Source organism: Dermacentor variabilis, chromosome 6 (genome assembly GCF_050947875.1).
Source record: "Dermacentor variabilis isolate Ectoservices chromosome 6, ASM5094787v1, whole genome shotgun sequence".
Classification (NCBI taxonomy): Eukaryota; Metazoa; Arthropoda; class Arachnida; order Ixodida; family Ixodidae; genus Dermacentor; species Dermacentor variabilis.
Genome location: NC_134573.1, coordinates 97,600,238 through 97,613,080, shown reverse-complemented (window position 1 = coordinate 97,613,080; position 12,843 = coordinate 97,600,238). Strand labels below are relative to the sequence as shown.

The following is a 12,843-nucleotide window of genomic DNA, read 5'->3' as shown; positions in this document are numbered from 1 at the left end:
TACGACATGGTGCTCATATTTCACATGGAGGCCAAATTCCTTTCTGTGACCTAGACGGGGTGCTGGCGAATGTGTTCGGAGTCTGCTCGGCCACCAAGCACAATCTGCGCTGCTATACGTTCTCGGTGACAAATCGCACAGCGCAGGAGCACACGCACAAATGTTTAAAGAATGGGACGACAGACCGCCTGCAGTTTGCCATGACGTCGAAATAAGAAGCACAAACAGCGACGTTTCTGTACTTTTCTGGTCAATAGTTCAGTTCGTATTGTTGCGGCACGCATTACTTTTTTTTTTTAAATCCACACGACGAAAACTGTGCGCGCACAAATTAGCGCGGCGTTTGTGACGTTTGAATTTGGCGCCCTTTCCCGCGCATGCCATTAGCTCCGGCCGGTGCACTGCGTTACTGCGCTAAAGAAAGTAGTTCATCAAAGAAGCGAAGCAAAAACTTTTATACACTTGCAAATCGCAACAATTGTTCTGTAATAACATGAAATTACATAATTTGTTATCCGATAGTATAATTTATGATAATATAAGCGTGTATTTGTATGAGTGTACATGTATGATTGCGAGTTTGCGCTGTTGATGCTTGGCGCATTCCGGCGAGTTCGTGCACGCCGTTTGCGTGAGAGTTTCCTGCGTTTTCTGTGTTCTTTGTGTGCTTCGCTGTGACATCTTTGGAATATTCCTGCGTGTTGCTCGCTTTTTATGGACTTGTTGCCTCGAAGATCGCCATGATCGCCTCCGACTCAGCGACATCAAGGGTGAGTGAGTGTTTCGAATTCCCCTTGTTCGTCCATTGCGACGCGGTGAACGGAAGCGGGGAAATGATTTCAGCGCTTGTGCGTGTCTTCCGCGCGCCTCTTTTCTAGTTTTCATTCCTAGTACTATCCTTCCGTTGCGAGAATGGGTTGTACAGCACTAGATTTGTGGTAGATAACGTGGAGTTTTGTCCTGGTTTAACTTTACACTCCGCTTGTGGTGGCGTAAGGCAGCTATGTGGTGCCACCTAAAACAGGGCATGTTGTACGCCATGATTTCTGATACGGTGTTCGAGCACCGATTGAGTTAGCCTTATTAATGAGCGCAAAACAATGCGACGTGAAACCATCCGATCTGTACTGTAATCGAAGATATTTCGTTTGCGCCACGCTAGTACAAGGCGTGTGAGCGAGCTTTCAGCAAAAGGGGGGGGGGGGTTGCGGTGGGATTGGCGGAAGTGTATTCTGTTGCGCTGTTCCCTTCAGGATCGAGTGACTCCGCGGTGCTTCAAAGCTACTATCTGACACGCCGTGCGGCCGATGTTCGCGCGATCGGAAAACACAGAGGAGGCTGTCGCGCAATAATAATAAAGAATTTCAAGGGTGTACATGCGATACGTGAGATACAATAGGGGTGATGCCACAGAGTGCTGCGAAATCATCGAGTCATACGCCTTGCCAACCGCGTGTGTTTTGTTTTCCCCCAGGTCGCGCGCATTCAACTTTCTTTTATCATCTTCTCCGTTCGACGCCATCGAGTGCTTCGCCCAAACGGCTTCGCGTAGGCGCTCTTTGCATTCACGGAAAGGCAGATTTCATGGCACTCCAGGTCCTACAACATTCAAAATAATCTAATTTCGTGAAATTGCAGCTTTTCGCACTTCAGCAACTGATTTAACAATAGTTTTAAAATCAGTAAAGGAACGAGATGCCTGGCATATCTGCGTTGTTGTCCCACTGTGTTTCGAGGCGGCATGTATACGTTATCGGCAACATAAACATCAATAATTAGCATTGTTTCTTGTGACCGTAGAAGTAGCTAGTTATGTCGAAAAGCTATTTTTGCTTTGAATCAGAGCACTATAGAGTGAACAGATTGAAAGGGGAGCGCATCGTTGTGGACTAAATCACGACACTTTGCCACAAGCTTGGAATAATGCTTTGTCGAAAGAGCAGTTCTGTGAAATTCTTTCTTTGAGAGTAAGCAAAACTTCAGTAGCATCAGGTAGACGGGGAGTAAAAGAATGTTACACTGGTTTTATATGAAGGAGCTGCCTCTAATATGTGGCCATAACAGTTAAGTAGATGCGTGGAAATAATGTTTAAAGTAACTAGAGGAATGTGAAATAAATTTTTTGACAAGCTCACACTGCCATTGGCAAGAGCGGCCACACTTTAGTGTATTCAATGACTAGTCATTTGTATCCGTCCATTTATGTCAGCCTAATGGTCCATGTAGCTCTTTTGATTGTCGCTTTTGCTGCATCGTGGCTTCACGTTTTAATAGTGACATCTTTTTTCAGATTCAAAATGAGCCGGGAGAGGCCCCAGCTGGAACGGTAAAAGTGAATTCTTTGGCCATCCATTCTGTAGCGTCACGATGATCAAATACAGTGATACCGTGAAAATGTATTGCAGGAAGCAGGAAAAACAACAACATTGCTGATGCAACTGCAACGCATTTGCTCCAGTGATCAATTGGCGCAGAGTGCCTTCATTAGTAGACATGGTGCCTTTAAGCACTCAGCTTAAAGACTTTGCAATGCACCGGGACTGGGAGTGAATTTCAGTGCCACTTGTGAACATATTAGACGCAGAATGTGCCTTTTTCAGTGTATATGCCTGATATGAGAGGGGCGTTCAGAAACTTAGTGTGGACATTAGTGGTCTGCATGAGCGCACATCTTTCTAGTTTTACCAGAACGAAGGTATTATGACCTATGTCATACAGCAGTGCACAGCTAGAGGTATCAAACCAGAACAGCAGCACCCCTTGAGAAAGTTGGCTGAAAAAACGAGCAGTGATCGAGGCTTTCTACATTTCAAGGGCCAAATTCCAAAAAAGATTGATGTCGAGCTGGGCGGTGTGAAGTGCCGGTCACCACATGCTGTAGCCAGCATGGCATTTTTAATCTCCTTGGCATTATGTCTCGTTAAGATACAGAAATTGCATCACTGCTCATAAAGAAATTGGAAATTGGGAGGTTGAGGGGAAGTGGAAGGGCTTCCCTCTGGGGCAGCCAGTGCATGCCCTTTGCTATACTGATAATCCTACCTTAATGAGAACCAGTGATGCATGTTAACCTATTACGCAGCCAAGTGCATTCCTTGTTTTGTATTAAGGGGACACTAATGACACCTTAAATGAATTTAAAATAAAGCATCGTCTTAAATAACTACTTCTGTAACTTTCTTGGTAGTTTGATTATTAGAGAAAATAAAGCTCAAAGTTCAATTTTCTGAGTATCGCCTTAAAATCTTTGTGCTGACACCTCATTGTCGCATCATGGATTCCAAGTATTTTTTCAAACTTGGGCTGTATTGGTTCTGTAAAAGTTCTTGGCGCTTTTTATTTTGGGTTTTTGGAATACGATGAAGAACATCTTTATTTGTAAAAAAAATTGCTACACCTCAACAGACATCATCAAAATCCATGACGTCACAGCAAGCGGGTGTGGTAACTTCAAAGCAGCACTGCCACCAATCTTTCCTCTTGCTGCTTTTACAGTTTACTCAGCCTCTTGTCACGGTATGAGTGAATCTCTTGAATTGTAGGAAGGTCATGTACAGATACATCTAAAATAATTTTACTCTTTAGTGCTTTCATGCTGTAGTTGCTTAGGGGTGTTGGCACAGCTCCGCTAAGCACGAGGTCACAGGATCAAACAACCGCATTTTGATGGAGGTGAAATACAAAACTGCCCAGGTACCTTGCAGCCTGATTTGGTAAAAATTAGTCCAGAGTTCCCCACTAAGGCATGCCTAAACATCAGATTGTCGTTTTGGCACTTAAAACACCAAAATTTAATTAATTTAATTTTGCTTTAGTGCTCCTTTAAGCTGTAGAATTCATGATCTTTGCAAAAACTCATGCTCAAAGTATTCTCCATAAAGATTAAATAAACAGTAGATATAAGTGTCTATTTATATTTTGAATTGTGGTGATACGTGATGACTATTAGAACGGTGGTACAACGAGACAGACAGAATTGTAATACAATGTATGACGGCACGATGATCCACATCGAGGAAATGACTGAGTCTCCCTAGAGGTCCCTGACATGGTCATCAACTGACTGTCCACAAACTTCTGAGTTCACTCCGTGATCTTGTGCAGCCTGTGCTTTGAGAGTCGATTAATTTAATTGAGGTGGTGGTTGGCACATACTGTCCTTGCAGCTTATGTACATTTCATACAGTGGAGTGGAATCTCACATATTGCTTCTGCAGCACAGCAAGCTAACGTGACGTGTAGTGGTAATCTTAGTAATGATCGACAATCATGTCCCTCTTTGAGCTCCTAATGCTGCTTGCCAACACAAGCAGCAGCAGTTGCCCAAGATAGCGGGAAGGAGATTCATTGAAAAGTGGCATATGCTCAAGGTTGCATACCCAGTCACCCAAGCTGTTCCAACGGTTGATTTTGAACTCTTCCCTCAACATAGCCCAATCTCCCCATTAGACCATGGACTACCTATTGACACAAATGGATGGGAAAATAGAGACAAACACCTGAAAATATGAAGTATCCTAAGAATGGTAATCACAATAAATAGTACTAGATGTGGATTAGCGCAAGCTCTTGGGCCAGTTGGTGCATGATAAACTTGAAAAAGGGGGGTACCAGCAAAACAAAGGACGCGCACACACGTAAAAGGCGTTAGACAGGGACGGACGCTGGTCCGTCCCAACGTCCGTCCGTGTCTAATGCCGTTTCCTTGTGTGCGTGTCATTTGTGTTTCGCTGGTACTCCCCTTTTTCAAGTACTAGATGTTTGGATACTTTGGTTTATTATTCTTCTTTGTGCTGGATTGTTTTTCTGAAACATGTGGCGTCCAGACAGCATAAGAAGCTTGTAAGCAGTCAAGTTTAGCAATCTAGATTTGCAACAGGTACTTTTGTAATTTATTTGCAGTAGGGCTGTTGTGTGAATGTGCTTGAAAGGCTTAAAACTGTTTTGCTGACATTTACTTAAACATGCAGGTTCACATAGGTTGAAGGAGTGCACATTGAGAAGGTTATCCTGGCACAGCTTGCCATGGCCTGCCATGGTGGACCAGGAAAGTTTGCAAGGGCCTTGCTTCACCATGTGTTCACAGAGGAGGAGCTCATGGGCCATTTGGGCTTCGGAAATAACACCAAGGGGCAAAAAAGGCTCTTGACCCCACCAGGGTCAGTGATGTTATAGGCAAGTACCATATATCCTTTCTGGTTGCATTTTTACATTCACATTTTTTTCTAAAACTATGAACTTGCCATTGGCATAACAAACGACTTTCAAGTAGCCCGTGTGTGCAGTTGTGTGCAACAATAGCCTACTATTTGGAATGACTGTTCATACGATCTTAAGTGCGTAATGCCGCCATACTCAAATGCTTCTAAAATTTAAAAGCTGCCTTCACTGCTGAAAGTTTTTAGTGGCTCTACCACATAAAATGAGCTGCATTTGCGCATTAGCAGTGTTACTTGGCTGTCATTGCAAGGAATAGTTGTCTGTGAAGCACGCTCCAAATCTATTGGCATGGAGGACATGTTTAGTTAGCCTGAAAATGTTATTCTAATACGCGAATTGCGGAGAAGGTATGCTCAAGTGTGGTTACTGCTCAGCTCGAGCAGGAGCATGTTCACCAAATTGCAGAAGTCAAAACAGCTCTCCAGGTTCTGAGATGTGAAACAGTAGTTTCACCAATTTTAACTGACCACATCGAATTAAGGTTGCTCCTATATTGAAGGAGGTCCATGTAATGCCAGACAGCAGCCTTTTAGCAGAGGGAACCTGAGTGGTGTGGCAATTTTCTTTTGGTTGTTTCCATCAAAGAAACAACAGCGACAGAGTTGCAAGCATTGCTGTCAACAGTACTACGTTTAGTGGGCGCTTACTCATTCTAAGCACTTAACCTATGACTCGTATTTATTAATGCACACTTTATCACTTTGTATTCTAAGATATGAAAAAAATATTTATGTGGCTTTTCCCCATATACTTCAATAAATTGAGAATAGGATCTTGGGGCCTAATGTATAAAGCTTCTTACAGACCATCGGACATGTTCACTACTCCCATTCTGAAATTGTTAGAATTGATTCCTGCTTCCTTACTTCACCTACCTGTTAACAGGGTTATTATGAACCATTGCCAAGTAGATTATGGGCTTAAATTAATCAAAAAGATGAATGGGCTTTTCTGTCGCTCTTGTTTAGCCCGTTGAAGATCACATTTTGGGGAGAAATATGCCTCTCTAATTTAGGAGTTATATATTTTTTGTGGTGTGCAAATGCTCAAAACTTTCGAATTGAATAGTGTCCTATTCAATTTAGACTTTGAGTGGTCACTATTTGTAAATGCGAGTATTCTAATATTTCGAAACACCAATAAAACATGAAATTTGAGCCAAAGTACGGTAAATTTTCACCTCCAATAACATAGTGTAGACTTAAAACGTAAGAACTTGTAATAGCAGACCAGGCTACGTTACTTCAGTAGCTGTACTTTAGAGGCTTTACAGCAATCATTTATGCTTACTGAAGAGTCCTGTGCATGTGAAGAAACTTTCTGCTGCTCCATTTGTGCTTTTAATAAACAGCTTTTCATAACATAACAATGACAGAAACTTGCTAACTTTAATAATACTAGGATGTGAGCCTCATTTTACATTAATTGTGATATCAGCTGTTCATTATTCAGAAGCTATCCATTATTTGATTTGCTTCTAGCATTTTTCGGTTCAGCCTCAAAAATCACTTTTCGCGCACCCTTAATATTTTTATTGCAGATTTAAGTTCTTCAGAGTGACATTCCGAGAAAATAAACTGGTAAATAATATTTTTAAATAACAATAAAGTGGCAATACCATTTCAACATTTGCAGTTTTACATGTTTTATTTTTTTATGCAGGATAAAGCAGCATAATTTTTTTGTGTAATGAAACTTACAAAAAACTTGTGGCAACACTCCCAAATTACTGCAATGACAGACACCAAGGAGCTAGGTGAACAATCAGTTTTGGAGAAACCCAAGGAGCGACACCACTATAAGAATATTTTCTAGAAGTCTCAGAAGGTTGCAGCACCTCCAGTGGGATGCTAGGCAACACTTTATTCTGAAAAGGCAAATTTTTTTCAGAACGTTCCATCACAGCCACAGATGTACGGCAGTGAACCCTAAAAGGGTTAAAGAAGTCAGTCCTATGGCATATGGCTCTTAAAAGACGGCATTTCTTCGTCTCTGTCACATTCTGCATGTGTCATGCTAAGCAGCTTGGTGCACTACACGGAATCCTCATTATAACAGTAATTCAGTCGTCGAGGCAGAAAACATACTTCACTGTAAGCAGTGTCTTCTTTAATGTAGAAAGTCTTAAGTCATTGTAAGGCGAGAAGTACATTCCGATTGCATGTGAACTCGGGAAACCTAACATCAAATGAAGCTACACTCAGTTGTAGTGACATGACAGTATTGTATTTGGAGCATGGAAAAGCACAGTGAAGTGCAGCAAATTTTAATTATGAAAGTTATAAGAAATAATTTTAGTTGTCAGTTCAGGTTTATTTATGAACGACATGAATTTGTTTCACCATTTCGTTTCTCAGCAAGCAAAGCTCACATCTTTGACATTGAGGATATTCATAAAGTTATTTTGCTACAGTGCTTTCTTCCTCTTTGCCCTTTCCTGCATTTGACACTTAGTGGAGTCCTGTGCCGCACTGAATAAATTTAAATGGTCATGCTGTAAAGCTGTACCCGTGGAAAGTTGGAATAAAGCAACACAAATACATAAATCAATTTCGTTATAACGAGGGCAGATTGCATGCCATTCTTTTGCATGTGGAAGTTGCTTTTTAAAACTTGTTCTGGCTTCTTGTTTTTGCAGGCTTCACGTGTCGCAAATTGCCTGGTACCAACATGCCCTATGTAAAGAACTGTGGCCTCGCTTCTCGCATGGGACCAATAACCTCTCAAGAGCCCAAGTTGGACAGCTCAAACCAAAACACAAGTGTTGTGCTTTTGTAACTCTCGACATTTTTATGTTCTGTGTTAGTCTCCTGAAGGGCCCAATTTGGATTTCTCAAATGAGCTTACAAATGTTGTGCCTTTCTATGCCTTCACATTTTTATGTTAATTTTATTTATGTTAATTGTGCTAGTCTCCTGAGAAGTCCACATTGGATTGCTCAATCCAGAATACAAGTGCTGTGCTTTGTTATAGTTCACTACATTTTTATGTTAGTTTTTGATATGGTTCTAGTAAGGAAAGTGTTTCCTTATTAATATATTTTTTAAGTATCTTAAGCCATTTCATGCCAAACCACCCAATTTTGTCAAGAGCTGTTCCATTATGGCAAACCATTTCAAGTTTGCTTGATTTTGAGTAGGTACAATGAGGAAATTTGCTTTCGTACATACACTTCAGTCATTCCAGGGCAACCAACTAACGTTTTTTTGACCATCACAGATATAGTTGAAGCTCCAAACTCTTGCTCCCCATTTATTTTCCTTCGGAAAAAATTTTTTGAACTTTGGCAAAAATTTATTGTTCTTGCCCAGCTAAGCTAGAAGGCACTGATACATGTTTCTTCTGAAAGGGAAATTGTATGATCCAAATATTCAGATGGTGTTCATGTCAAGAGACTGAAGTGGTGTGAGTGCCAAAATTTGCAAAGTTTGAATTTTCTTCTAACGTAGGGAAATACAGAAGGCACAAAATAAATATAAAATCAGACTGGTTGACTTGGGATAGCTGCAAAATATTTCAAGCCTTGGAGGTTCAGTTGATCAGCTAAAAAACTGTAAAGTTCAAATTTTTTGCAAAAAGCTTCGTGTTGAAGGTAAAAAATTAGCTTTGGTGGTTGGCACAAAAGTATAGCCATCGTTACACAGCCCTACATGTCTGCTATACATGTGACAAGTAACAAAAAGGTATTATTCTTTAAGTGCGATAAATTATTTTTTATAATCTTCATTTGTGGATCACACATACAGCATAAATATAGCATAAATATATGAAGCCATGTCATCTAGTAAGGAAATATTGTTAATATAATTAGCCACAAGAACTATTCAACAAACTGACTGCCTTTTTTATCATTGCGAAGGCAGGTGACGTCAAGAGCTGCAGCTGCAGTCTCAATTCGTATTTTTTTAACATGAACGCAAGTGGTTGCCAATGGTGTCTGACCACATCAGACTAAACATGGCACATATGACTTTTATAGATGAGCATGTTCCGACTCTGAAACAGTGGTAGCAAACAACACCACAAGAATTTGTTCGTACTCATGTAGGTTTTCAGTCCTAATTATGAAGGTGTTTTCTACTTGCATCATCATTGGGCTTCAGGGAGCAGGGCACAAAGTGTCCTGCTCCCTCTATGTTGCATTGCACTGCGACATGCCCTTTAAAATGCTTTGTATAAACAATATCAGCGCTCTTTCTGGATTTACTGTCTACATAATAGCTGATATTTCTTTTTGTAAACTGCACGAACCATATCTTTTAGCACTGCAGGATTCCCTCACGTATTTAATATGTACGATGTCTGTTAGAAAAGTATTTGACCTTTTTTTGCGAACATCTGATGAATATGTAACAAGTGCGTTTTCATCAGCCGCCCTTGAACCTTTGTGCGCATGCACGAATTTTTTCCTGCCTGCCAATAGCGTGACTTGCTGGGACGCAGCATTTGAATGAGGTAGTACACAGTGCTCTCGTCGGTTTTTTATTGCAAGGAAAATGGCGGAGTGACTGGAGCAGTGCTACTGCATCAAATTTTGCCAGAAACTGGGCGACAGCCAAGTGGAAACCATTCCGAAGATTCAGACTGCTTTTGGTGACTATGCTATGAGCAGCACACAGATTAAGGAGTGGTACAACCAGTTTAAAGAAGGCCACGCATCGGTGGAGAGAGAGCCACGCTCCAGTCGGCCATCAACATGCCGAAATGACCAGGTCATTGCCGAAGTGAACCCCGTGGTGATGCGGGACTGTCGTGTGACTATCCAAGAAATTGTGGAAGAGGTGGGCATCAGCACATTTTATCCACATTCCTTTATCACTGATGATTTGGCCATGAAGAGAGTTTCACCGAAATTCGTTCCCAAGCTGCTCATGGTGGAGCTAAAGCAACTTCGTGTTGAAGTCTCACAGACATGCTGGATTCCACAAACAGTGACCCCAACTTCATGAACACCATAATCACTGGTGACAAGTCTTGGGGGTATGTTTACGACCCGGAAACCAAATCCCAGTCATTACAGTGGAAGCATTCCACGTCACCAACCAAAGACCGCTAAGTGCGCATCAATGTTAAAGTGTTGCTGACTGCTTTCTTTGACTCCCGCAGTGGTACACCACGGGTACGCACCACAGGGTCAAACAATCACTAAAGACTACTACAGGGATGTCCTCCATGGTCTATGTGATGCTGTGTGGCGCAAGATACCGAAGTTGTCAACAGGAAATTGGCGCATCCATGACGACAATGCTTTTCTCGCACTTGATTCAGACTTTTTTGGCGAATAACCAGACTCCTGTAGTTCGACAGGCTCCTTACTCTCCTGATATGGCCGTCTGCGACTTCTGGCTGTTTCCCAAAATCAAGAGGCCATTGAAAGAAGCGCGATTTCAGACAAGAGAAGACATTATGGCTGCAACGACAGCTGAGCTAAACTCCGTTCGGAAAGAGGCCTTCTCGGAATGCTTCTAACAATGGCAGCACTGCTGGGAGAAGTGACTGGAGTCCCAAGGTGACTACTTTGAGGGTGATTAGGTTTCCAACGCTCCAGTTATGCCAGTTTTTTTCCTTCAGCCAAATGTCAGATACTTTTCTAACAGACCTCGTATTGATAGTTTATGTGCAATGGCTGTATGGTTTACCTGGCCCACACCAAACACAAGCCTCGTTGCGTTAGAGCATGTGGCCCTTGGCAATAAAATGCAGACCCTAACACCGCTTCTCTGTCATCTGTGTGGAGACAAAGCCAGCTTTGTCGTGTGCATTCCCAGCCGGCAAGCTGTGCGCATATCCGAGAAAAGTCGGTGCTGACAAAATTTCAAAAAAGAATTTCTCGCATTTAAAAATAATGCCTTCTTTAACTTAACACATGCATAGCAGACATGTAGAGCTATCCAATAATGTATCATATTTTTTGGCCAACTACGAAAGCTGTTTTTTCCTTCAACATGAAGCTTCTTGCAAAACATTAGAATTTGTTTTTTTTTTACAGGCGATCAGCTGAACCTTCAAAGCTGCACATATTTTTTTGCTATACTATGTCACCTGGGCTACCATTCTGTATTTAAATTCTGTCCTGTGAATTTTTCGTTGCGAAAAAAAATCTAACGGATTGCAATCTGACTCATTTTTTGCCGGTGCCAAAAGCAATTGAAGTATTCAAATATTTGAAAAATTGTCTATTTTGGCAGTTGCATCACTTCACCGTATTTCCACGCACACCATTTGAAGGCCTCGATCAATACAATATGCATTTGAAAAAGAATGTCGATTGATGTCCTTTAGCTCAGCTGAGCAGGAAAACTAAACTGTCACCAAAATGCTACAAAATATCTGGCAAAAATTAATAAAAGTGGGTAACGAGTTTTGAACTCTATAAACACATGGCAATGTTTCAGCTGTATGTGTGGTGTCAAAAAGACACTGGTCGATTCGGCATGGAATCGCACACCTGCAAGTGCATCTGTGCCATTGTCAGAGTTCAGTAAAAACTGCATTTTACATAGCTTTGTAAACATGGTTTATTGCTATCTAAAATACATGAGTAAAAATTAATAGGTATAAGTCGGCTTAAATTTAAAATGCAACAAGAAATCTCCGGTAATGGCAATGATGTGCCTTTCATGCTTGCATGAAACCATATCTTTTTCTGAATTCTTTCGTTATTTTTTTGTGACAGTGAATAAAATTGAACTCACAAAAGGAGTAACTTTGTTTTATTCCAGCACATCACTAATAGTTTTTTTTTTCATATAAAAATCTGAAGTAGTTAATATGAATAAGTTGCTTGATATGGAATGACCTGTGCAGGAACGTTATCATGGCAGAAAACGCAACTGTATCATGCAACAGCAATGCAGCATAATAAACTGCTCCCATAAGCATCACTTATTGTGATTGCCATATTTCAGAAGTATGTAAGGTTTACTGAAATTGGCACACACCATTCAACCAACAAATAAGGATTGTACAGTGGTCCTTTTTCAGTTTTACAGATTTTTTAAAAGTTGTCTGTGCCAGGTAGCATAATTTTTGTTCTATTATTCAGAGGTGGACATTACTAGCACAAGAAATGGAAACATTAAACTGATTCTCATAAATTTATTAATTCACTTAAACATCACGGCACATATTTCAGTTTGCAAATTGTAGCCAGTGAGGTTGAAAGACATATTCACTTGAAATTAATTTCCAGGATGACACCAGTTGCGAGATTTTTTCAGAAATGTGAGAAATACATGGGCATTCCGGTTACTTTTGTGCTTCAATGCATAACAGTGCGTTTTGTTAACAAAAAAGTGCTACAGCAGTGCATTTCTACAGCCAGTTTGATGGCATGTGTCTCGTTACTGGTGTTATTCTGGAAGTTCGTTCTTAGTGCATACACCTTGTAAAATTACCGTCTACAATTCGTAAAAACTTTATTAGGAACTGAGTTTTTCTTAATCAGCTGACTATGGTGTCTTGATTTCTCATGCAAGTAATGTTTGGCACTCTGTATCTAGAATTATGTTAGCTGCAACAGTCCGTGTTTAATAAATTCCATGAAACTTAAAGATAACCACCCTGCATATCGGGTCTCATTTGATTGCTGTGGGCTCAAGTAAATCGTGCCATGGTAATAGT

At 40.9% G+C, this 12,843-nt stretch overlaps 1 long non-coding RNA gene across 1 annotated transcript; it reads left to right on the top strand.

Moving 5' to 3' along the window:
* The first annotated feature begins 605 nt into the window (after positions 1 to 605).
* LOC142584281 (uncharacterized) lies at positions 606 to 5,108 on the top strand. The gene is made up of 3 exons (XR_012828750.1): positions 606 to 770; positions 2,291 to 2,326; positions 4,971 to 5,108. It is a non-coding gene; the product is annotated as an uncharacterized LOC142584281 (long non-coding RNA).
* Positions 5,109 to 12,843: the final 7,735 nt, after the last annotated feature.